The sequence below is a fragment of the Balaenoptera borealis genome, assembly GCF_965194805.1.
Source record: "Balaenoptera borealis genome assembly, chromosome: 3".
NCBI classification, from domain to species: Eukaryota; Metazoa; Chordata; class Mammalia; order Artiodactyla; family Balaenopteridae; genus Balaenoptera; species Balaenoptera borealis.
In genome coordinates, this window is record NC_138866.1 from 110506755 (window position 1) to 110530132 (window position 23378).

The window sequence follows — 23378 nt, forward strand, 5'->3', positions numbered from 1 at the left end:
TAGAGTGTCCAGGCTTATCCAATGTCCCAATGGACTTCTTCAAGATAGTTTCAATTTACATCATCTTCATTTCATAAGGATAGCAGTTGCACATGCTCTGAGAAACACTAAAAAGTTGCAGTAGTTTCATTTATGAGTAACTGAAGAGATTTGCTACCTATTTCTTGGGAAAAGGGGTTAATTCTGGTCATTTTATATTGGGCTGGAAAAAAAATGCAAGATCTTTTATTAAAAAAAATTTTTTTTGAATTACTAATGTGTTCCTTACAGAAAAATCAGAAACTAGAACTAAGCAGAAAAAGAAAAATCACCCACAATTTCACCAGTCACTGAGACCTAGTTAACATCTTAGTGTTTATGTGTCCAGCCTTTTCTGCCTCTCTCCACACATCGTAGTTTTTAAAAATGGGATCATATAATACATAGTGTTTTGTGATTTGTCTCCTCGCTTCCTAAACCTCAAATGGTTTCAGGTCATCCTACATTCCCTAAGGTCTGTGTAACTGTAAGGTATACAATTGACTTTAAGGGCACAGTAGGCGGGAGAAAAATTTCTTCTTATGAACTTAATAGAATATGCCCCTCATCCCTAAAGCCGTTCTCTAAATCCCTAAATGACCTCTGACCAGCTGAGTTTAGGTGTCGGCGTGTGCGACATTTATAGAGAGGGACAATCCCGCTTCGGGTTCCCGCCGACAGAGTCGCAGTAGGACCCCAGAGCCCACCAGGGTCTTCCCGTCGGAACCGCACCTCGCTTCCTCCAGCGGCGGGCCAGCGGTCAGGGGAAGCGCTCTGCGGACCTAGGGGCCCCATTCCCCAAGACGGTGCATCCCCTCCCCCCCTTGCATAGCAGAGCCCGAGTTCTGCGACAGCTCGGCCGGCGCGTCGCCTTGCCTCGCGGACCCTCCCACCACCGGACAGCAGGCTAGAGACTCAGGAGGAGCCCGCGGGCGCCCGTGCCGGCCCAGCCCGGCTGCCGCGCTGCACCGCGGCCGGACCGGAGCCGCGCGGAGCCGCGCCGTCCCCGAGTGATGACGCGCTTCCTGCCCTCCCGGCGCGCCGGGCCGTGCGCTCGCGCTCGCCCTCGGCTCTTGTTCCGCGCCTGGAGCCAGCGGCGGCGGCAGCGGCTGAGGCGGCTGCGGGAGCGGAGCGGTCGCCGGGCGCGCGGGGGGTCGCCGGCTGCACTCCGGTGCAGGCGCTCTGCAGTGAGACAGTAAATGCATCCGCCGGTAAGGCTCACGACTCACTCGGGTTTTCCTCTTCCTCCAGCTGCATGCACGTTGCATGAATTTCTCGTGTCTTTTCCCTCCCCTCTACAGAAGGAAAATGTGGGTGGTTTTTTCCTTCCTTTTGCATCTCGTGAGTGATGCAAAAAACCCCGCAAAGCTCCCAGATTTGATGTTCTAGGGGGGCTTTTTTGCAGAAAATAAAAATAAAATTAAATTAATGCATCTGTCTATCGCACATGAATGTTTCACTGCACTGGACCCGGGCGCCGCGGTTTGCAAACAGCCTCGCAGCCGGCGCCCGAGAGCGGATTCCTAGCCGTGGGCAGCCGGTCTCCTCCGGGGCTCCCGCTGGGTTTCCGGTAACTGGGCTTTGAAAAGCGGCCCCGCCTGCATGGAGTGTCCCCTCAGCCCCGGCCGGGTCCCCGCGCCAGGAGAGTTGGCGCGGGCGGAGCGGCTTCATTCCAGCACTGGTCTCCCCGACTCCAGCGCCACTTTGCAAACAAGTCTCCGGCCGGGCTCCAGGCAAAGACAGCCGGCCGGTGCGGAGCTCCTTTCCCAGTCCCGGACTCTCAGACCTGCCGATTCCACGATTCCCCTTTACTTGGCAATCTCGCCACTAGCAAACTGCTGGCCGCTGAGGGACCTAGAGCTAGGGGAGGATTGGGATTCAGTGCCGCTGGCCTCGCGCTGGACCAGGGGCGCCCTCTCCTTCCTCGGCCCCAGGAGCTGAAATTTCGCGCCCACCGGGAGCCGGGGGTCCTGGAGACAGGCATTTCGGGATTCCCTGAGGGGACCGAGGAACGACGTTCGAGGGCGCCATATTTTCAGTGGGTCTTGGCTGCGGAGGGGAGGGGGCGAACAGTTGGTGGGCCCGGGGGAGAGCGCGGCGCCCCCGCTGGAGAGGCTGGAGCGGTTTTCGCTTGGAAAGTTTGCGCGCCCAGGCCGGCACGGAGGCGGCCCCGCAGGGCGCGCACCGCGCCTGTCCCCGCAAGGCGCGCGGGCTGCAGCGCGTCGCCAGGCCGGCCCGCCGGGGTTGAGGGCCGAGAGCCGCCGTCTGGGACTGCGCGCTCGGCTCGCCTCCTTCCCCGGTCCCGCCGAGACGCGGCGGTCGGGCCCCGAGGCGCAAGAAACACGCCCCTCTTCTGCCGCCGCGGCGGCCCGGACGCTCCGCGGGAGCCGTGCGCTTGGCCGCGTCCCCCGGCCGGGCACCGGTGCGGAGCGTTTTGCCGGCTCGGGGATCCGCCTGGGCGCTCCGCAGAACGCGGGATCTCACTACCCGCGGAGAGAAGGCGCCCGGTTTTCGCGTCGGGGCCGACGGCCTGGCTTGCGGGGGCTCCGGGGCGGAACACCAGCCCGAGCCTCCTCTCCCCTCCCTGGCTGCGGCCGCGACAGCAGCAGCGCCCGCGGCTGCGTGCTCGTCTCTCGCCGCGGTGCCAGCTCGTGGGGGCGAGGTTAAGGCGGGGCGTTTCCAGAAGTTGGGGCTTCAGGTGACGCGTGGGGAAACTTGGATTTTTGCTGCCCGTGAAGAGCCCAGGTGACCTGGGGAAAGGAGATTGATTCACAGTCCCTGTCTCGTGGTGAAAACTAACCTCTGGCTATTTCCAGACGGTGAGAGAGGAATGAGCTGAAGTGTTGGCGTTGTGCAAGACACAATTAAAGACGGGAGAGTAGGGATGATGTTCCGGAGAACTGGACCCCCAAAATGTAATAAATTACAAGCAGCCTGGTGCTCTTAGTACCACTTACTTTGGCTTCTGATAGTACCCGGGGTGCTGAGTTGTGGCATTCGTCAGGTTGCGCGCTATCCTCCCTCCTCCAGAGCTTGGAGTTGGCGGCTCCTCAGGAGTGGGCGGTGGGGAATCTTTACTTTTGAAATAGATTGTGATCTCTGCTTTGCGAAGGGGCAGGGGAAGGGCGTGTTGGCTGACCTACAGTTCGCTGGCAGGAACGTGCCAGCCTTTCTCCTTGGCGAGAGAAATGATGCCATACTATTGAGGTCATGTCAGCACTTTGGGGCTTTGTCATTGGAGAGGCTTCAGGGGATCACAGAAGGGATGTAGGGGATGGGGGGAGGCTTTCATCTCGGAGATGTGCCCTTTGTTGTCAGGGATTAGGCTGCTTTTGCGTCTGTCCACTTCAATAAATGCCTCTGGTGGGAATGTCAGCCACTGGGTTTCCAAGGTTTTATCTTCCTTGTTGGCTGATTTGGGATATCCATGCAAAAACCCTGGAGGTGCGGTGGTGTGACAAGACAAATGGCCTTGAGAGAGGAGGGATACCTGCACGAATGCTAATTTTGTTTTCACTGAGCCCTAGAATTGTGGAGAACACCCTGAGCCTAAGATACATTTATCTAGAATTAGCATAATTAATTTAGGAGAGAATCAAATCAGTTGCTGAACGCCTCCATCCCTTTTGTAAAGTTCCCAGTCTTAGAAGTGGTACCTTGAATCCCAGAAACACAGGGCTCCTCAGATCGGGGAAGTCACTGGTTTCTCTCTGCCTTTGTACCCACTCAGGTCATCAAGGAGATACTAAAGAGTTATTAGAGTTTCTGTTTTTGGCATTGATGTTGTGCTTCTACCTCCAAAGGGAAGGTGCACTTTTAAAATGATCCTGTTCAATTAGTTATTGGGGAAATTCTTTCTAGGCAAAGGTTTATTTATATGGGTCTTGAATTCACTTGCTGTTAAATCTACTTGTTCAGGGTTTTTCAAACACTGTTCCCTAGAGTATTTTTAAGCAAAGTCAGGTTTTAGAAATAGGTGTGTGTGTGTGTTATTTATTTGCTTTAGTCCAGTTTCTTTTATAGCTCAAAATTATACTGATTCCCCCATTCCTCCACTCCTGGCTCCCAGCAGATCATTTGTTCCTAAGAACAGTTAAGGATGGTTACAGGTGATGAACAATTTAAATCTTTACCAACTATGCTCAGGAAAAAAAAAAAATCTAAAAATGTATTTATTCATCTTAGGATTGTGCTTTATAACTATATATATATGTGTGTGTGTGTGTGTGTGTGTCACATATTTTTGTGCATGTGCTAAACATTACATAATAAAAGTCTTAAAAGAGTTTTCTCAATAATGCTAAAATAAAAGATTTAAAAAAGAGAAGTTTTATTACAAACCCTTCAGTCTTCATTCCCAAGTATACTACCTCAATATTTATTTATTTTTTTATGCCTCTCTTAACAAAGTGTTATAAATTGTGCTTTGTTGCCTCTTGCCTGATTCTTATTATAACCTCATGGCTTGATCAAAGTTCCTGCAATTTTTTTCCTATTAAGAAGATTTTGTAACTTCAAGAGGTGAGAAAATGCCTATTCATTTTGGAGAGTTGCCTGTCAAGTTACCAGGCTGTGTGTGTGTGTGTGTGTGTGTGTGTGGCATGCCTGACTCTTGGGACAGTGTCTAAAACTTGTGTTCTGTGACATTACTACTCCAGAACTTTTGAGTCATAATGTTTTCTTGGAGATTTGGGGTGGTGTTTAGCCAATACAGGAAGTACTAAAAAAGAGTTAAATAATTCAAAGTTATTTTTATGGGTACAAAAAAAAATTAAAGCCAAGAAGGAAAACTTAATAAGCAGGACCAGAATTACAGCTTACCATACCCAACTGGTGCCTTTTTAATTACAGTACTTTCCCCCAGAACTTTTTAATCCTATTACTTTTATATTTAAAAAGGAGACTAGTTAAGACATAAGCAAAACAGAACTATTGCAAATAATGGGGATAGATGCTGGGTATAACCAGATGTTTTGCCTAAAGTTAAAAGCGTTAAGGAATCTGAACTCTGTCACACCCCCCTGCAGGCCCTCCTCGCTCCCCTTCCCCGATAAGCAGGAGATTTTGAAAGGCTAAAAAATCTTGGATGGCGTTGGAGACAAAAAACCGAAAAAGAACAAAATGTTTAAGGAAGGCTTCTCCTGTCCATTGACCAAATTAACAGCCTGTGGCTTAGTGGCAGGTGTCACTTGGTTTTGAGAGCCTTTGTTTATGTACCACCCAGAGCTATGAATTAAGACTGGGCTCTTTTGCCACCCGTTTCACAGTGCATTGTCAGAGTCAGTGCCAAGACCATGGTTTTGTTTCTCCCTTAACCAACAATTTAATTTCAGCCAAAGTGATGCTGTTCTGAATATGCAGAACAAGTAGTGAATATTTGTGTTTCCTTTTTACTCTTTTAGCTGCACTCTTAACAAACAGAATTCTCTAAGCCTGCTATTCACTTATTCAGAAATTGTTTTTGAGGGCTTACCGTGTACTTCAAGCTAAGAAATCATCCCCTGGCCTCACCCCACACACTGAGTTCCTAGAGGGTGATATTCTTTTATACTTGACACATCTCACAGATTCCGGGGGCGAGAGGGGATTAGTGTGAAATTAAACAGTACTTGAAGGACAGCATGATCAAAGATATACAAAGGATGTGAACAGGCAATTCCTAAGATAAGAGGTACAAATGGTCATAAACATGTGAAAAGATCCTCAACGTACATAATGGTCAGGGAAATGCAAATTAAAAAACAAAGAGATATTAGTTTTCTGTTCAATTAATTCATGTTGTAAAGATTGGTAACATCCTCCATTAGGTGGGTTGGGGGGCAACCCTCAGACTCTTGGGGGGAGTATGAACTGGTGCAGGCTTTAGGGAAAGCAGACAGTTTTGGTGAAAATTTGGAACGTGTATGCCATATGAACCAGCAGTTGCATATTTGGAATCCTTTCTTACAGAAGTAAAAACATCAGCATGTAGGGATCTGTGTGTGAGGATGTTTATTGCAGGATTACTACAGTAAATAAACTAGAAGCAACATGAATGTCCATCAGTAGGATGAATAAAATAGGGTGCAGCTACTCTGGATTGTTTTGTGAAGGATGTCTATGATACATTACATGTAAATAAAATCGAGTTGCTGAGTATCATATGTATCAATAGTATGATCCTATTTCCGATTTAAAAAAGAAGCCCTAGGTGTATGACCTTGGAGAAAGATATGGAAGGACACATAAAACTAAGTATTGTTTAAAATTAGCATTGGGGCCGAGGGGTGATTAACTTGCTCCCCATACACCTTGAATGGTTTACTTGCTCAAACTTGCAGGCGTTTCTGTATGAAAACTCTTTAAAGTATTATTTGGTTAATGAATAGGAAATTTGTCTGGAACCATTTCAGAAACAAATTTGGGCAATATCATGTTTTCTCTGATGCCTTCTGCAGCAATCTCTTGTCTCTTTGGAAACTTTCAGTTAATTATCTTCTAAAATTCTGAGATTTCCCAAGTTTAAGTAAATTCCTTCAGGGTAAGCCATGGCTTCTGGAAGAGCTATTTACCTCTGTCTCCCAGGAGAGTGACAATAAGAGGTCATGAAAGCTCTTAGCAAGCAGTCTCCTTTTCCTTGACTTTCTCTGATCCCATTCTGAAGGTGGAGGGGAGGTCTTCTGGGCAACTGAAGAGTCTTCCTAGAGAGGAGAAGCATCTCCTCAAACTTGCTTTTCCTGAGCCCCAGAGAGTTGCTGTTAGATGACTCTGCTGTCATTTGAACCCTGGTCTCCTTCCACACTATCTTTAGCTTAGCTGATTGCTCTCCCTGTGTACCATTTTCAATCCTGCCCCTTGATGTGATTTTTGAAACTTGATAGTATTTCAGTTCTTGGCAGTCACTACAGAAAAATGAAACTTTCAAAAGCAATGGAATCTCTGTTCACATTTTAAAAAGTACATACCACGTGATTCTGTGAATGCTAGTGGGAGGCTCAGAGTCTCAACTCCCTGGAAGCCAGAGCTGTGCTGCAAATTTGAAAACCATGGTTTAGATTCAGTGGTTTCCAGGAGAGAATGCCTCAGAATCACCTGGAGGACTTGTTAAAACCCACTTTGTTAGGCCACAGTTTCATATTCTGTTAGTCGGGTGGGGACTGATAATTTGCATTTTTACCAGGTTCCCAGGTGATGCTGATCTTGCTGGTCCTGGACCACACTTTGCAAACCACTAGTGTAGAGGAACAGCTTCCTCTGTTTTGCAGCTCTTGTGTTCTTGTCTAGCCAGTGCTCTGCCCTTTCATGGATGAAAGTTAGGGTGCCAATCAAGGCAAGTTAACTCAGTTTTATCAGTTTCACCAAGCTGGGAAAAAGAAATATTTGAGTTATTTTACTTAACTGTTTTCTGTATCTTTTGTAGGTGTTTGGGGATGTAGTGATGTTTCATACATGGTTGTATGTGGTTAATCAACAGTGAACGTCAAAGTTCAGGGATATTTGAAATATTCTGTAATGGTTTCTCATGGGAAAGCAGAGAAGACTATTAGTCTCTGGTTCCTGTCTTTTTGTTTTTCATCATACGTATATACATATTCAAGATTTGATGTCACTGATTGCCTTCAATAAAAAGTTGGCTACATGTGAAGGGTATTGCGAAGAAAATGGTGATCAGATAATAAATGGTGCTTAAATTGTTGTAATCTAGTCATTGGTGCATTTGGGGTGGGGTGGGGATGAAGTACAATAGTCATTAATTTCAACAAGTGTTTATTACAGTGTCTCCAGAGGGGACATATTTCTAACAATGCTTATCAGTGACACATAAGTGCTGGGCTGTACTCGGGGACCCTCACTTGTCTGGATGCCCTCCAGAGGAGTGGCTGACCTGAAGCTCAAGAAGTTTCCCTGAAAGACTCCCCGCTGGCGCATCTCCTAATTCTAAAATTCTTCAGCAGGTAAACACTTGTTCTGTTTTTAGCTGCTTAATTTTAGTGGCTTTCTTCTTTTCTGATGATTTCACATGTAAGTTATAAGCAAAGCAAGATTCGTTGTGATGAGTGGGGTGTATGGAAAGAAGTGAAATAGGAGGGAAATTTTCATGAAGGAGGTCATACTTCAGCTGGGCCTTGGAGAGTGGGCATCTTCTGTAGGGGTCTCCACCCTGGCTTCACACTGGGGTCACCTGGGGATTCTGATTTGATTGGTCTGGGTGGGGCCTGGGCATTGGTGGGTGAGTTTTCCAGGTAATTCTAATGTGTAGCCGGGGTAGAGAACATTCATCTACAGCCCTCTGGGTCACTTTGCCTCATTCTTTTTTCTTTTTTAATTAATTTATTTAATTTATTTATTTTTGGGTGTGTTGGGTCTTCGTTGCTGCACGCGGGGTTTCTCTAGTTGCAGCGAGCGGGGGCTACTCTTCGTTGCGGTGCGCGGGCTTCTCATTGAGGTGGCTTCTCTTGTTGTGGAGCACGGGCTCTAGGCGCCCGGGCTTCAGTAGTTGTTTTGCCTCATTCTTTGAAGATCTTGTTCATCTGGCCCACAGTCCCTCCTCCCATCAACATTTTTGGTAACTTGGACATCTATATAGATTGTCCCCCCGATTCAGTCCTTTGACCAACTCTCTTTTAGTTATCTTTTTCTCTCGCCACTTCAGCCGTCCCTCCCATGGTTATTTCTAGGCTGCTGGTTCTCAGCAGTTTTGCCACCCAGAGGCTATTCGGCAATATCTAGGGGTGCTACGGGCGTCCAGTGAGGGGAGGCCTGAGATGCTGCTAAACACCGTACAGTGCACCAGAGAGCCCTCACCACAGAGAATCACGTGGGCTAAAATGTAAGCAGTGCCATGGTAGAGAAACCGTGCCCTGGTGTCCTGGGGTTTTTTTTTTTTAACCCCGATCCATAGGAGAAATACATCTTATGTGAGACCCAATGCAAATACACATACAACTGAAACAAGTTTCTCGAAACAGTGTTTACCCTTACTAGGTATAATGTAGTTGCATACTTTTTATTCTGTGTCATTAAAAAAAATTGCTGGTCGTGACCCACTAAGTTGATTTTATTACCCACTAAACTTGCAGCCACAGTTGTGGACCTTATCATTACCAGTAACTGTACCTCCACCAAAATCTTGACAAGCATTCCAGTCCGACCCTCACCTTTTCTCTTTTGTCTTATTCCTGTTATTACCCTGTTCCACCTATCCTGCACCCTACATGGGGCTCTGACCTGGTGACCCTTCCACTTCATCGTCCGTCATACTTATTACCTCCTACCACTCTCCCTTCCACCCCTACCCCCAGGTGCTTCCATACACCCTCAACCTCTTTGACCATTTCTCCCTTCGTCTTACTTTCCTGGGAAAACCCCACCCTCTGCCCACTGTGCTCCTGTCTCAGGCTGATGAACCTGGCTGGAGAAGACCAGCCATCTGCATCGTCTTGCTTTTGATTTATGACCATAAACCTCAAGGCCAACTCTTGACACTGCCCAGCCCACTATGTTTCTGTCCCCACCCCACTCTCAGCTGATGACTTGGCTTATTTCATGGAGAAAAAAGAAGCAGTTAGGAACTAGTTTCATCATCTCCTCGTGCTAAATCTGCTAGCCTCCCTGCACCGTAACCACACAGCACTGGAACCACATGTGAACTGGAGCCCGTTCCCTGTTGGCATGCAAGGCTCTCACTCATGCACGAATCTCCTTTCCCTTCTGCATCATTAGTTTTCTCCCTCTGATGGATCATCTCCATGAGAAACATGCTCTAGTATCTCTCGTCTTAAGGGAGAAAGCAGCAACCACAAAACACTCTCAACCCAATATCCTAGTCGGCTGTTCTCCCAGTTCCTCATTCTCCCTTGGAGTAAGTGTTTTCTAAAAAAAACTGTCATACATTTTGCCCCATTTCCCCTCTCATTCTGTCTTGAACCCACCCCAGTTTGGCTTCTGCCCCACCCCCCCTTCACCAAAACCATGCTTCTTCAGGTACCAGTGACACCTAATGGCCAACTCTTAGTTGTCATCGCCTGCAGCCTCTCGGCAGCAGTTAGCCAACTCTCTCTTTGGCTGTCTTCGCTTGGCTTCTGCACTGCAATCCTCACCTGGTTCTCCTCCTGCACTCTGGCCGCTCCAGCTCCTGCTCTGCTGCTGGATCTCCCTCTCCTGGCTGCTGAAGGAGGGGGCTCTTCTCTCACACTTCACTTAACTTAGGAGTCTGCTCCAGTATCACCTCCTTAGAGGCCTGCCTGGCATCCCCCAGCCCCTGCTCTCAGCCTCTTCTTTGTTTTCATATCATTTATTATTCCCTGATACAGGCATACTTGGGAGATATTGTAGCTTCCGTTCCAGAACACGGCAATAAAGTGAATATCAAAATAGAGTCCTACGTATTTTTTGTTTTCCAGTGTATATTTACACTGTACTGTAGTCTACTGAAAGTGTGCAATAGCATTATGTCTAAAAAAAACAATGTACATACCTTAATTAAAAAATACTGAATTGCAAAAAAGTGCTAACCATCCTCTGAGTCTTCAGAGAGTCATGATCTTTTTGCTGGTGGAGGGTTTTGCCTCTATGTTGATGGCTGCTGACCAGTTTGGGAGGTGGTGGCTGAAGGTTGGGGTGCTTGTGGCCACATCTTAAAACAAGACAGCGATGAAGGTTGCCCCATTGATTGACTCTTCCTTTCACGAACAATTTCTCTGTCGCATGCCGTGCTGTTTGATAGCATTTTACCCACAGTAGAGCTTGTTTCAAAATTGGAGTAGTTCTCTCAAACCCTGCAGCTGCTTTATCAGCTAAGTTTATGTGATATTCTAAATCCTTTGTTGTCATTTCAGTAATCGTCACAGCGTCTTCGCCGGGAATACATGCCATCTCAAGAAACCACCTTCTTTGCTCATGCGTGAGAAGCAATTCCTCATTCATTCAGGTTTTCTCATGAGATTGCAGCAATTCAGTCACATCTTCAGGCTCCACTTCTAATTCTAGTCCTCTTGATCTTTCCACCACATCTGCAGTTACTTCCTCCACTGAAATCTTGAACCCCTCAAAGTCATCCATGAGGGTTGGAATCAATATCTTCCAAATTCCTGTTAATGTTGTTATTTTGACGTCTTACCGTGAATCATAAGTGTTCTTAATGGTGTCTAGACTGGTGAATCCTTTCTGGAAGGTTTTCAATTTGCTTTGCCCAGATCTATCAGAGGAGTCACTGTCTATGGCAGCTACAGACTTACAAAATGTATTTCTTAAAGAATAAGACCTGAAAGTTGAAATGACTCCTTGATCCATGGGCTGCAGAATGGATGTTGTGTTAGCAGGCATGGAAAATATTCATCTCATTGTACGTCTCCGTCAGAGCTCTTGGGTGACCAGGTGCATCGTCAATGAGCAGTAGTATTTGGAAAGAAATCTTTTTTTCTGAGTAGTAAGGTCTCAACAGTGGGCTTAAAATATTCAGTAAGCCATGTTGTAAACAGATATGCTGCCATCCAGGCTTTGTTGCTCCATTTACAGAGCACAGGCAGAGTAGATTGAGCATAATTCTTAAGGACCCTAGGATTTTCAGAATGATAAACGAGCACTGGCTTCAATTTAAAGTCACCAGCCGCATTAGCCCCTAACAAGAGAGTCAGCCTGTCCTTTGAAGCCAGGCATTGACTTCTCCTCTCCAGCTATGAAAAGTCTTAGATGGCATCTTCTTGCAGTATAAGGCTGTTTTATCTACATTGAAAATCTGTTGTTTAGTGTAGCCTCCTTCGTTAATGATCTTAGCTAGATCTTCTGGATAACTTGCTGCAGGTTCTGTGGGTTGGCCAAAAAGGTCGTTTGGATTTTTCCGGAAGGTGTTACAGAAAAACCCGAATGAACTTTTTGGCCAACCCAATACATCAGCATTTGTTGCTTTGTCTTGCACTTTTCTGTTATGGAGATGGCTTCTTTCCTTATACCTCACTAACCAACCACCGCTAGCCTCACACTTTTCTTCTGCAGCTTCCTCACCTCTTTCAGCCTTCCTAGAATTGAGGAGACTTAGGGCCTTGCTTTGGATTAGGCTTTAGCTGAAGGGAATGTTGTGGCTGGTTTGATCTTCTATCCAGACCGACAAAACTTTCTCCATATCAGCAATAAAGCTGTTTCCCTTTCATATCGTTTGTGTGTTCACTGAAGTAGTACTTTCAATTTTCTTTAAGAACTTTCCCTTTGCATTCATTCACAGCTTGGCTGTTTGGCACAAGAAACCTAGCTTTTGGCCTGTCTGGGCTTTTGACATGCCTTCCTCACTAACCTTAATCATTTCTAGCTTCTGATTTAAAGTGAGAGATGTGTGACCCTTCCTTTCACTTGGACACTTAGAGGCCTTTGTAGGGTTATTAATTGGCCTAATTTCAGTATTGTGTCTCAGGGAACAGGGAAGCTGGAGGAGAGGGAAAGAGACGGGGAGCTGCAGGTTAGTGTAGCAGTCAGAACACAAGCATTTATTGATTAAGTTCGTCATCTTATATGGGTGCAGTTTGTGGCGCCCCCAAAACAATTACAGTTGTCACATCAAAGATCATTGATCGCACATCACCATAACAAATATAATAATATTGAAAAAGTTTGAAATATTGTGAGAATTACCAAAATGTGACACAGAGACAGGAAATGAGCAAATGCTGATAGAAAAGTGGTCCTGTCAGACTTGTTTGGCGCAGGGTTGCCACAGACGTTCAATTTGTAAAAACAATGGTATCTGCAAAGCGCGATAAAGTGAGGTGCAGTAACATGAGGTCTGCCTGTGTTACATACATGATTCATTTATTGTCTGTCTCATAGCACTAGAATGTAAGCTCATGAGAGAAAACATCCCTGGGACTTGTGTCCCCAAGTGTCTAAAACAACGTCTGGCACATGATAGATAATCAACAAAATTTTTGTTTAATTGAAGTATAGTTGCTTTACAATGTTGTGTTAATTTCTGCTGTACAGCAAAGTGATTCATTTATACATATACATACATTCTTTTTCATATTCTTTTCTATTATGGTTTATCACAGAATACTGAATATAGTTCCCTGTGCTATATAGTAGGACCTTGTTGTTTATCCATCTTATATATGCTAGTTTGCATCTGCTAATCCCAAACTCGCAATCCATCCCTCCCCTACCCCTCTCCCACTTGGCTACCACAAGTCTATTCTCTGTCTGTGAGTCTGATTCTGTTTCATAGATAGGTTCATTCAACAAAAAAATTTTAATGTGAGTAATTGATGAAGAAAACTTGCTGGTTATAGAGTTAGCCTTCCACGAGGTAAAGTCATTGTTTTCCAGATTGGAGCCAAGGAAGAGAGTAATGTTGAGGTGGAAAAGTGTTGTCCCTTGGGGGCAGTGTTTCTTAGGTCATGTGCTGAGAGTTAGGGGTTCAAGCACTGAATGAATGAAGCCTGTCCTTGTTAAATACTTGTTGAGTGGTGGAAGGCACCTGCTGAGGACAGCTAGACAGAGACAAATGGCTGCCTCTCGCTTTTATCTCTGAAGAGGGGCTCTTAAACGTCTGCTTGGTCACTCGCCGCTGGGTTGAAGACGTTAAGTTCACTTGCCTTAAGTGTTTATCACCGACCTCAATGTTCTGGTGAATTGTTGGTGCATCACTTGTCCCCAGAGTCCACTTGACCGCACAGAGAGATGTCTCCTTTTCCTCATACGATGTTTGAGGCCCTGGCTGAGTGAATTCCTGCAGATGGCTGAAGTGTGCCTTGCTGCCCTCTGCACTACTCTCGCAAGCACCCAGGCTCCAAACTTTGTGTGTTTAAATCAAGACCCCTCTCTTTCTGTTTGCATGCTTCACGACTGCCCGTTGAATTACTTGGCATCCGTGTCTGGGACCTAGTTTGATGTAAGTGGAGATATTTCCCGAGTGTGGCCTGAGATCATGTGTGGTACATCTTCCAAGGGGAGTGTAGATTATTCCTGGGTTTGAGAGGTTGCATTGAGGGCACTTTAAGAGGCTTAATTTTCTCCTTGAAGGGCTCTCCATTGGGCTCAGCACCTGTCAGTCCTGGGCCCTTCCCTCGGGGTTAAAGAAGCTCTCCCTCTGGGTAAGGTGTCAGCCACGGGCAGCCTGACGTGCAGCCACAAAGCCGTCGGGTCTGCTACATCCAGGAAGAAAGAGTAGATGTCTTTGTGGGACCTATTTATTTTTATCATCAGTGTTTTATTTCTTTAAAAAGGGAGCCTGAATGGTTCTAGGTCAGCCTCTCCCTTTGACAGGGAAGGAACTGAGTCCCAGAAGGATGAGACTGACTGGAGCCACTTGGCAAAGCTGGCACTGGAGTCCCACTCTCCTGACCACCACTGGGCACTCTCTTCTTTTCCTGGGACGTCTGGGGGGACCCCGACTTTAATTCATGACTATGATTCTAGGCTCTGGGTGTGCATCAGAACCACCAGGGAAGCTCCTTAAACCTGCTGATTGTGTTGGTTCCCAAACCACCCCCTGATTTGGAATCTCTGAGAGCGGGACCTGGACACTGTTTTTTTTAAAATTCCCTAGGGAGGCTCCTAGGAGAAGTTGCCCAGGAAGGGTGCGTAGGGGGTAAAATCAGCCAGGGCACTGGGGACAGTTGCCCAGCAGGGGAGATACTTGCCGGCCTTGCACTCTGGACAGATACGGCTCCTTCCTGATGCTGGACGATCATTTCAACCAGGCCAGTCTGCTCCTCTCTCTCCCACACTCCCTCTGGTTACTGAGTAAGACCCTGCAGGGTTACAGGTTTAATGCATCTTGGAAGGGCTTTGTATTTTCTTCGGGGGCACGTTCCTAGTGTGTTTTGAACTATTTAGGCAAGAATGAAAGCTGAACTCAGTTTGAGAGAATCATCTCCTGAGGGTTTTTATGGGCGCTCTTGATTAGGATCTCTTGGTACCTGCATGTTGAGGGTGACCTACCAGCTCTCAGACCAGCTGGAAGCGAGAAGCTGACCACGGGTGCTGCCCTGACAGAGGAAAAGGGAGAGTGATTGGCTGTGCAGGGCAGGTTTGCACAATTTTATAAGAATGAAAAACCACTTGCTGGCTCTTGCTGGTGAGCTTGCAGATATGTTAGAGCTCTGAGTTTGTGACAGTTGCTACAGGCTCCAGACCGCACGGCAGAGCCAGTAGTGGTGCCCTGTCCCCCCAGAGCTGGCTCTCTGTTGGACCTGACAAATAGGGTATGTGCAGTTTTATGAACATACCTGATGAAGATATGAGAACAAGCCCTGTGGAATCTGAGAAGCATCAGGTGGCCAAATGTCCCTCACAGAAGGGAGTCGGAGAGGGGCACTTTGCTCCTGAATTGGAACCTGACAGATTGAGTTTGTTAGGGCTGCCGCATCACAGTACCACAGGCTGGTGGCTTAAACAGCAGAATTTTACTGCCTCAGTTCTGGAAGCTGAAAGTTCGAGATCAAGGTGTGAGCAAGAGTTGGTTCCTACTGAGAGCTGTGAGGAAGCATCTGTTCCAGGCCTCTCTCCTTGGATTGTCGATGGCCATCTTCTCCCTAGGCAGGTCTGTTTCTGTGTCCAAATTTCCCCTTTTTATAAGGACACCAGTCACAATAGATAAGTGAGGGCCCACTGTAATGTCTTCATTTTAACTTGATTACCTCTGTAAAAACCCTATTTCCAAATAAGGTCACATTCTGAGAGACTGGGAAGTTAGGAGTCCAACATTTCTTTCTTTTTTTGGGGGGGCCACGCCACGCGGCATGTGGGATCTTAGTTCACCAACCAGGGATCGAACCCACGCCCCCTGCAGTGGAAGTGCAGAGTCTTAACCACTGGACTGCCAGAGAAATCCCCAACATTTCTTTTTTGAGGGGACGCAATTCAAGGCATAACATAGATTGTCAAACTGACTTGTTTCTCAGAATCAGCATCTGACATGGAATGCTTGTTACTGAAGTTACCTCTTTAGGCTAAGGGACCCTCGTCCATTATAGTGGCGGAATTCTGCACCTGCCAGTTACACTGACCTACACCTGGGACTTTACATTTTCTTAAGGTCTTGTCTCTATTTTTAGCCATCATAATGATCATGGCAGGCAGGTATTATTTCTACTTTGAGGAAATTGATGTGTATCAAGGTTTACACACTAAATACTGGCTAAGTTTGATTCAAGCTCAGATTTTCTCCTCTGTATCCTAGGTTTCTCCCATAACACTGGTGATATCTCAAGTCTTGATATGCATAAGAATCTCCTGGGAGACTCGTTAAAAATATAGATTTAGGAGACTTTCTGGAATACTACTGAACCAGAAGCTGAGGTTACAACGAAGGAATCTGTATTTTTATCATTTCCTCTGGAAGTTGTGATGCACTCCAACATGTGAGAATGAATGCAGTCTACCATGGACATAATATTTTTTGCAGGGGAACCCAACAATACTGCCAGGTTCCCATTTGATTTTCTGTTGGTGGCTTGCATGGGAGGCCCTAGGAGGCATCCTGGGAAGGTGCTCACTGGAATTGGGGTGCTTTGAGCCCGAGGGGGTCACCTTCTTAGACGGTACCCCTGCCACCAAACTGATGGGGAGGGTCAGCTGCCAGGCTGTGCTCAGTGTCCCTCAGCTAATGAAAAATAAATCTGTCTTGAACTTTCTGTGCTGTACAGATGCACCTTGCACCACCGTGGGGAACAGGTGGGAGATAAGTTGAGGCCGTGTGATGACAAACACGGCATGCTTTATCAAAGCAAAAACAGAATTGGCAAGAGGACAAGACAAGAAAAAATTGTGACTATTAAGTATTTATTGTTATAAAATGTATTTGCGTGAACTAAAATGTGATGGCGCATGCCCAGTGCAAAAGAATCACCTAGAGAAGCTTTTGAGACCTGGATTCCTAGGCTCCACTCCCAGAGATTTTCTAAGGTGGGACTCAAAAATTCTGAGCTGCTGGTCTGGGGACCACATTTAGAACTGGCAAGTGAATATAATAAAAGATTGTCACTGTGTAGTTCATCTGTTGATAGTACAATGATAATCTCTCTGAATAATGACAACATTTCTCATTTCTAAGTCTTGGCCATTAGCCTATAGATTATAACCCATACTCAGGATCAGTGTCCAAGTTAGTTACTTCACCAAGCTGACTTTATTTTTATTTTTAAAAATATTTATTTATTTAAACTATTTATTTGGCCGCGCTGGGTCTTCTTTGCGGTGCATGGGATATTTTTAGTTGCGGTATGCGGAATCTAGTTCACTGACCAGGGATCGAACCCGGGCCCGCTGCATTGGGAGCATGGAGTCTTAACCGCTGGACCACCAGGGAAGTCCCAACTCGATTTTATTTTAGTGACTATATAACAAAACACATGCTCTCTTAGTGCGGGTTGCATTTCCTAGAGTGTGGTCCTTAGGTCAGTACTCTCAGAATTACCCAGGAATAAGGTTAAATACTCTAGCTGCTCAGTCCCCAGATATTCTAATTTGGTATGTCTGTGTGGGGTCCAAGAATAGGGAGTTTTCATAATCAGAAGATTGTTAGGTATACCGAGGTTTGAGTGCCACTGAGCTAGGGCTTGGAAAACAGTTGTGCTTTTTACCAGAAGCTAGCTACATAGTAAGGTTAAAAACAATCTATGTTTACAAACAATCAACATTGGCATTTGTTGCCATTTTCCGGCTTGTAATGCTGTTTGTAGTCTGGAGTTACTAGGACCTTGTTCTGCAGCAGGGATGTAATTTTAACAGATCGTTAGAGTTCTCTCTGAACAATCATCCCCCTCCATTTTGTACATACGCTCATGCAATTCATTTTAAGATACGTCTTAAAACAAAAAGTTATCTTCCTTGTCCAGGTAAATTCCTTTGGAGCATTGATAGTAATGTGAAATTTATTAGAGATTTTTGGAATTAATTCAAGGAAGCTTTGTGGTTTTAAACTGTGCAAGTGGTTAAGGATGACCTTTGGTAGAAATAGGTTTGTGTTCTTGGGCTCTGTTGGTATATTTTAAAAAATTGGTAAATGCTTTCATATGAGAGGGTGTGGGGTTGAGGGGAGGGACTCTCCAATTAGTAAAGGAAATTGAACTGCCTTGACTAATAGATCTTGGTACTCTCTGCTCCTTGCCTTGCAGATGTATCTGCAAATTGATCCCAACCTACCACCCCGCCCCCGACAAGATTTTTACTTCTAGGTTCTTCCTTCTGGCAGAATGAGGACCTTCACTTTTAGAAAGAAGAGCTAAAATTAATTTTGTGTCTTTGGGCCATACGTGCCCTCATCACTTTATATAATGTATTCTTGAAAAGTTAGAGATAATCTATTTTTTAACACTGCAGCAGGAACTGCGTGTGTTTGTCAAAATGGATAGAACTATACACTTAAAAAGAGTGACATTTACTGTACATAATAATACTTAAATGAACCTGACTCAAAAAATGTGTCAGGGGAACTTGTCACTTTAGCCATTCTTTTTGTGAATTAGTTTTCGAATTAAAGATTTCGTTTGTGATACAAATGACTCCCCTAGGTCCGCCTCTGTTCCATACATGTTTGAAAAGCGCACTGTGTGCTTTATCTAGGTTGGTGCTTAGTGGGGTGGGAGGAGTGGAGGTGGCACAGGGCTGTGAGGGATGGGATTGACCTCCCACCATTCTTCTTGATCATCTTCATCTTAGTGCCACATCTAGTACATGGTGGGAGTTCACAAAGGTTTTGGGGATGAATTAAACCATCATGCTGACGGAGAAACTAAGGTACTGAGAGGCCAAGTGGCTTGTCCAGATGTGAGGGTGGAATGGCTGAAGTGGGAGAACAATCCTTCGGGCCTCTGTATCCTTCCTCCAACTTAGGTCTTATAAATTCGTATTTTATCAGTTGGGAGTCTTTTAAACCAAGATGCACCTGTAACCTGGTAGGGTGGAGGCATCTTGTTATCATGGAGGAACCCTGGCTTTGAAGTCATTCATCAGTTTGGCAAATCTTTTTCTGAGTGTCTGTGAGGAGCATGGTGGATATGGCGCAGACCTGAGCCCTGATCTCATGGAAAGCACAGTTTGGGAGGGTATATGTGTGAGCAGGAGGCATTAAAACAAATCAGAAGAGGGTTGATTGTTGCAAAGGGTTACATGTAGGAACCTATTATACAGTGACCGCCATTCATAGTGTGACCTTGGGGGAGTCCTCTAACCATTTTAAGCTTCCGTGTCCTCAATAAAACAGACAAATCAATGATTTGTTGCAAGGATTCAATGAGATAATAAATACAAAGCAGACTGCATGCTCCTGGGCACATGGTAATTAGCTGTAATTTGTTAGGGTGAGTCAATGGAGATGTGTGTGTATTTCTCACCTCTGTGCTGCATTGGCTCTTGTAGACAACCTCAGAATGGGAGTTTGGTATGTTTGTTTTTTCTCCTCTGTGTTGGATCATCTGAAGAACAATGGGGGGATGTATTGGAGGGCTGTGTTGGTTGGTTTTGTTCGTTGACCAATGAAGTTGAGGTGGGAGCAGCGCTTTCTAGCCAGGGAGCATGGTTACGATCATAAGTATGCTGAGATAGTGATGCCACCTGCCCTACCTCAGTCCCGCAGGGGCCGCCAGAGCTCAGGTTGGACAAAGATGATCATTTTCCAGGTGGGCCAAGACTTGGAAAAGTTTGGGAGGGCCTTCAGCTCTAAATGTGCTCTAACCCTAACCCCCGGAAGCAGGAGCTATGTTACTAGATTTTAAGTTAACTGATGAGAACAAGGTAAAGGAAGCAAGGGCCGCCACAGGCTGAGTAGGAGCTTTAAATGAGAGATGCAGATGATCTAGACCAGGGTTCCCAAACTTCTCTGATAATAAGACTCACCTGAGTACTTGCTAAATTGACAGCTCACCCGGCCTGCACTCATCTGGGTCGGGGCCCTAGAATCTGGGTATGTAACAGTTACCCCAAGGTGATTCTTACTGGGGATATTTGAGAAACCCTGGATGAGGTCATAAATCTCTTTGTCCTTGCTATCTAAAGCTTGCTATCCTTCTAAGGATCAGCAACTTCAGCATCACCAGGGAACTCGCTGGAACTCTCGGGCTCCATCCAGACCTGCTGACTCAGAATCAGCATTTTAATAAGATCCTGAGATAAACGTGTATGCACGATAAATTTGGGGCAGGGTTTGCCTAGAGGGCAGGGACACCTGTCAACATTTTACACCCGGGAGGTAGTGGTAACAAGGTCTGATCATCTCTTCTGAGGAACTGGAAGAGATGCTAGGCCAGGGATTTGACCTCAGGTTTCTGACTCCAAATTGAGTGATCACACATCCTCTTGACTGTGGTCCTTACTGACTCTTAGGGTCTGTCTCTAACCTGATGTCAGGGCCCTCACCAGCCTGTTAAATGTTGCATCTGGGAAGAATGACACCTGGGGACAGGAGAGCACTGCTGGGACCACTCAAGTGTGCCATAGTCTTTGGCATCCATTAACTCTGTCAGGACCCCTTCTCACTGTTCCTGGGAGGAGACTTAGGTCCAGATGTCAAAGTCAGCGCCTTTGAGTTCTTGGAGACTGCAGAAGTTTGCATCATACCAGTGGTGGGTCCCTGAAAAAGTTGTTTAATCTCCATCCAAGGACAGGATCAGATGGAGTGCAGTTTTTCTAACGCTCCTCCAGGCTCCTTAATCCTCCTTCTCCAGGCACGATGTCAGAGACAATACCCTGCGAGGCATTTGCCAAATGGCTTCAAATAAGCGTCCACACACATTTCCAAAAAGACAATTAGAAGCTTATTTGATGAACTAAAGGCCTGCTGTGCTAGACATTAGTTGGAGAGAGTCAGTGCCAATTTGGGAAGCTCTCCCGGGGATTCTTTCTTATCACAGCCCCCTCTTGGAGAAGCTGAAGTGGGGAAGTGCAGAGACCGCCAGGGAGAGGGGAGGACTGGGAGGAGGGGCAAGGGGAGTGACTGACCCAGAGAGAAAGGAACAATGGCTCTGTCTCCTCCCAGGAGAATTGGAATCTTTGCAGATAAAATCAAGCGGAAAAGTGAAGGTCATTACAGATTCATCAACAATAGAATCCTATTACTAGTTACCGCTGGTGTGTTGTGGCCAGGAAGACTCTTTAGGAAACTGAGCCCTAGGGAGGTCATGGACTCTGTCCAAGGTCATGCATTGGGTTAGTGGCAAAGCCTGGGTCAGGGTCCAGGGATTGCATCTGTGCTCTGTCCCTGTGCTCTGCTGCCTTCCCTATGGGAGGGAAGATGCTGAGAATGTGAAATTTTATAATGATTGGATCCAGATGTGCTGGCCCTACCCCCCACTTTAAAGCTAACATAGTAGGTTTTCCTTTTCTTTTTTTTTTAAATGAAATAGAATATTTTAATCTGCTGGTTTCACTTGCTTGTCCACCTTACGCATTCAAGGGATAAAGATCAGGAAAGAAAAATCACAAGCCAGTAAGTATCCCTTTGTTGGGGATGTGACACCAGGCTCTTTGTCTTGGCACCAGATTGAGTGACCTACGGCACACAGGACAGGGACAAGCTCTGCGCTGGACGTGGGCAGAATGTTTGTGTTCATAGTTGGAGCATGGATTTATATGCTTTTGCCAAGGACAGATGCATGTTACGTTTTAAAAATTAAACTGTGGGAAGACAAACGTTACGATGGTTCTTTTAGCTTGAGTAGGGGATCCTAAAGGACTCCAGTGCAGAGGCATGGGGAGGATGTAGCCATTTCTGTGATGCCTAATTGCTCATGTGGAAAATCTGAAGCCTATAATATTTATGCCACACAGCTTAGCAATAGGTTACACATTGCCTTGGTTAAAAATAGTATAACGTGTGTGCCCATTTTATTTTGTCCACTAGATTGAGTTTTGAGGGCAATAAAACCCTTCTTTTGTCCAGCGGTCTCGGGACGTGTTAAGTGATTAGAACATCCTGCTGCCGTGGTCAAAGGAGATAGATGCTTTGGCGAAGTGGGACTTGAGCTGGAGGCCAAGTGCACTGAATTTTGGTGTCCTTCCGTGTGGTGTTGGCTGTGTCAGCCAGGCCATTACAACTTCTTATCAACCATATGTCATATTGGTTGAACTCAAGTGTTTTTCTTAATTGAAGTATAGTTGATTTACCATGTTGTGTTAGTTTCAGGTGTACAGCAAAGTGATTCAGTTATGTATATACACACACACACATACATACACACACACATATACATATATACACACATATATACATACATACACACACACACACACACACACACATGCTTTTTCAGATTCTTTTTCCTTATAGGTGATTACAAAATATTGAGTATAGTTCCCTGTGCTATGTAGTAGGTCCTTGTTGCTTATCTATTTTATATATATCAATGAAGTATTAACAAAAATACATAATTTGTTGAGAAATTAAGTCCTTTTAGATTATAACAGAAGCAAGTAGTCATTAGTGCCAGAGGTTTATTAGTTTGCTTTGAAAACTGAGGGGAAATCCCATGCTTTGATTCAGTGGTAGAATACCAGTGTTCCAGGGGCTCTGGGTTTGAGAACCACCGGGCTTGGCCATGCTGCTAGGCCAGTTCGGTAAGAAGCCAGCTCTGTCATTCAGCTGGTGACTGAGGTGCTGTGTTCAGCTGCTCCAAGTGTACTCCTGGGACCAGTAGCCTCAGTTATCACCTGGGAACTGCTTGGGGAAGCAGCGTCCCCAGGCCCTTCCCCCACCTCCTGATTTATAACTCTAGGGCAGGGGCCCAGGAACCTGTGTTGGAACAAGTTCTGCAGGGTATTCTGATGCACACCAAGGTTTGAGAAACACTGCCGTATAGTTCTTAAGCAGTGAAAAACTGGATGTGCAGACTGGTGGGTCCTTTCCCAAAGCATTCACATTGGGCTGGGTTCTCGTTCTGGTAACCCAGGCCAAGTCGATGGGGTAAATAGAGCTAGATTTCCATTAGTGCTCAGAAATATTTAACGACAGCCCACAGTCTGGATGGATAGATCCATCCAACTCACCTCAGACTAGGCTCTGCAAAAAGCACGCTCTGGTGGTGACTGGACAAATCAGTTTCAGAGCATTTCCTCTCAGGGATGCCTTTGACAATGTCCCTGTCAGGGACAGACAGAGATGGACAGGTCTCAGGGAGGAAAGGACGGGAGAGGTGACAAAACTGGCTGAGGGCCTTGCGGAGAGACAGGTTTCCGCTGAGGAAACATCACAGCAAGCGGCAGGGTTAAGACGCGGATGTTTTTCACCTGTGTTTCTGCTGGCTGTGTGATAGCAGAAATGTTTGATGAGCATCCTTCTCTTGAAAGGACGTTTTCATTGCAACAGTTGAAATGGAGCTCTCTGTTTGAGGAACATTTCCTGGTGGAACAAATGTTTCCAGCTGAAACACAGTGTGGAGATAGTATTGACTTGAGGG

At 45.9% G+C, this 23378-nt stretch overlaps 1 protein-coding gene across 7 annotated transcripts in view; it reads left to right on the top strand.

The window, feature by feature from the left end:
* The first annotated feature begins 1074 nt into the window (after positions 1-1074).
* TLN2 (talin 2) overlaps positions 1075-23378 on the top strand; it is a 446962-nt gene continuing 424658 nt past the window's right edge. For 6 of the 7 annotated variants that reach the window (XM_082383205.1, XM_082383207.1, XM_082383204.1 and 3 more), the window contains exon 1: positions 1075-1229. The gene's annotated coding sequence lies outside the window, so the exon portion shown is untranslated. Of the gene's footprint in view, positions 1230-2037; positions 2057-23378 lie in introns of those variants that run through there. The other variant, XM_082383208.1, reaches the window with a different exon arrangement.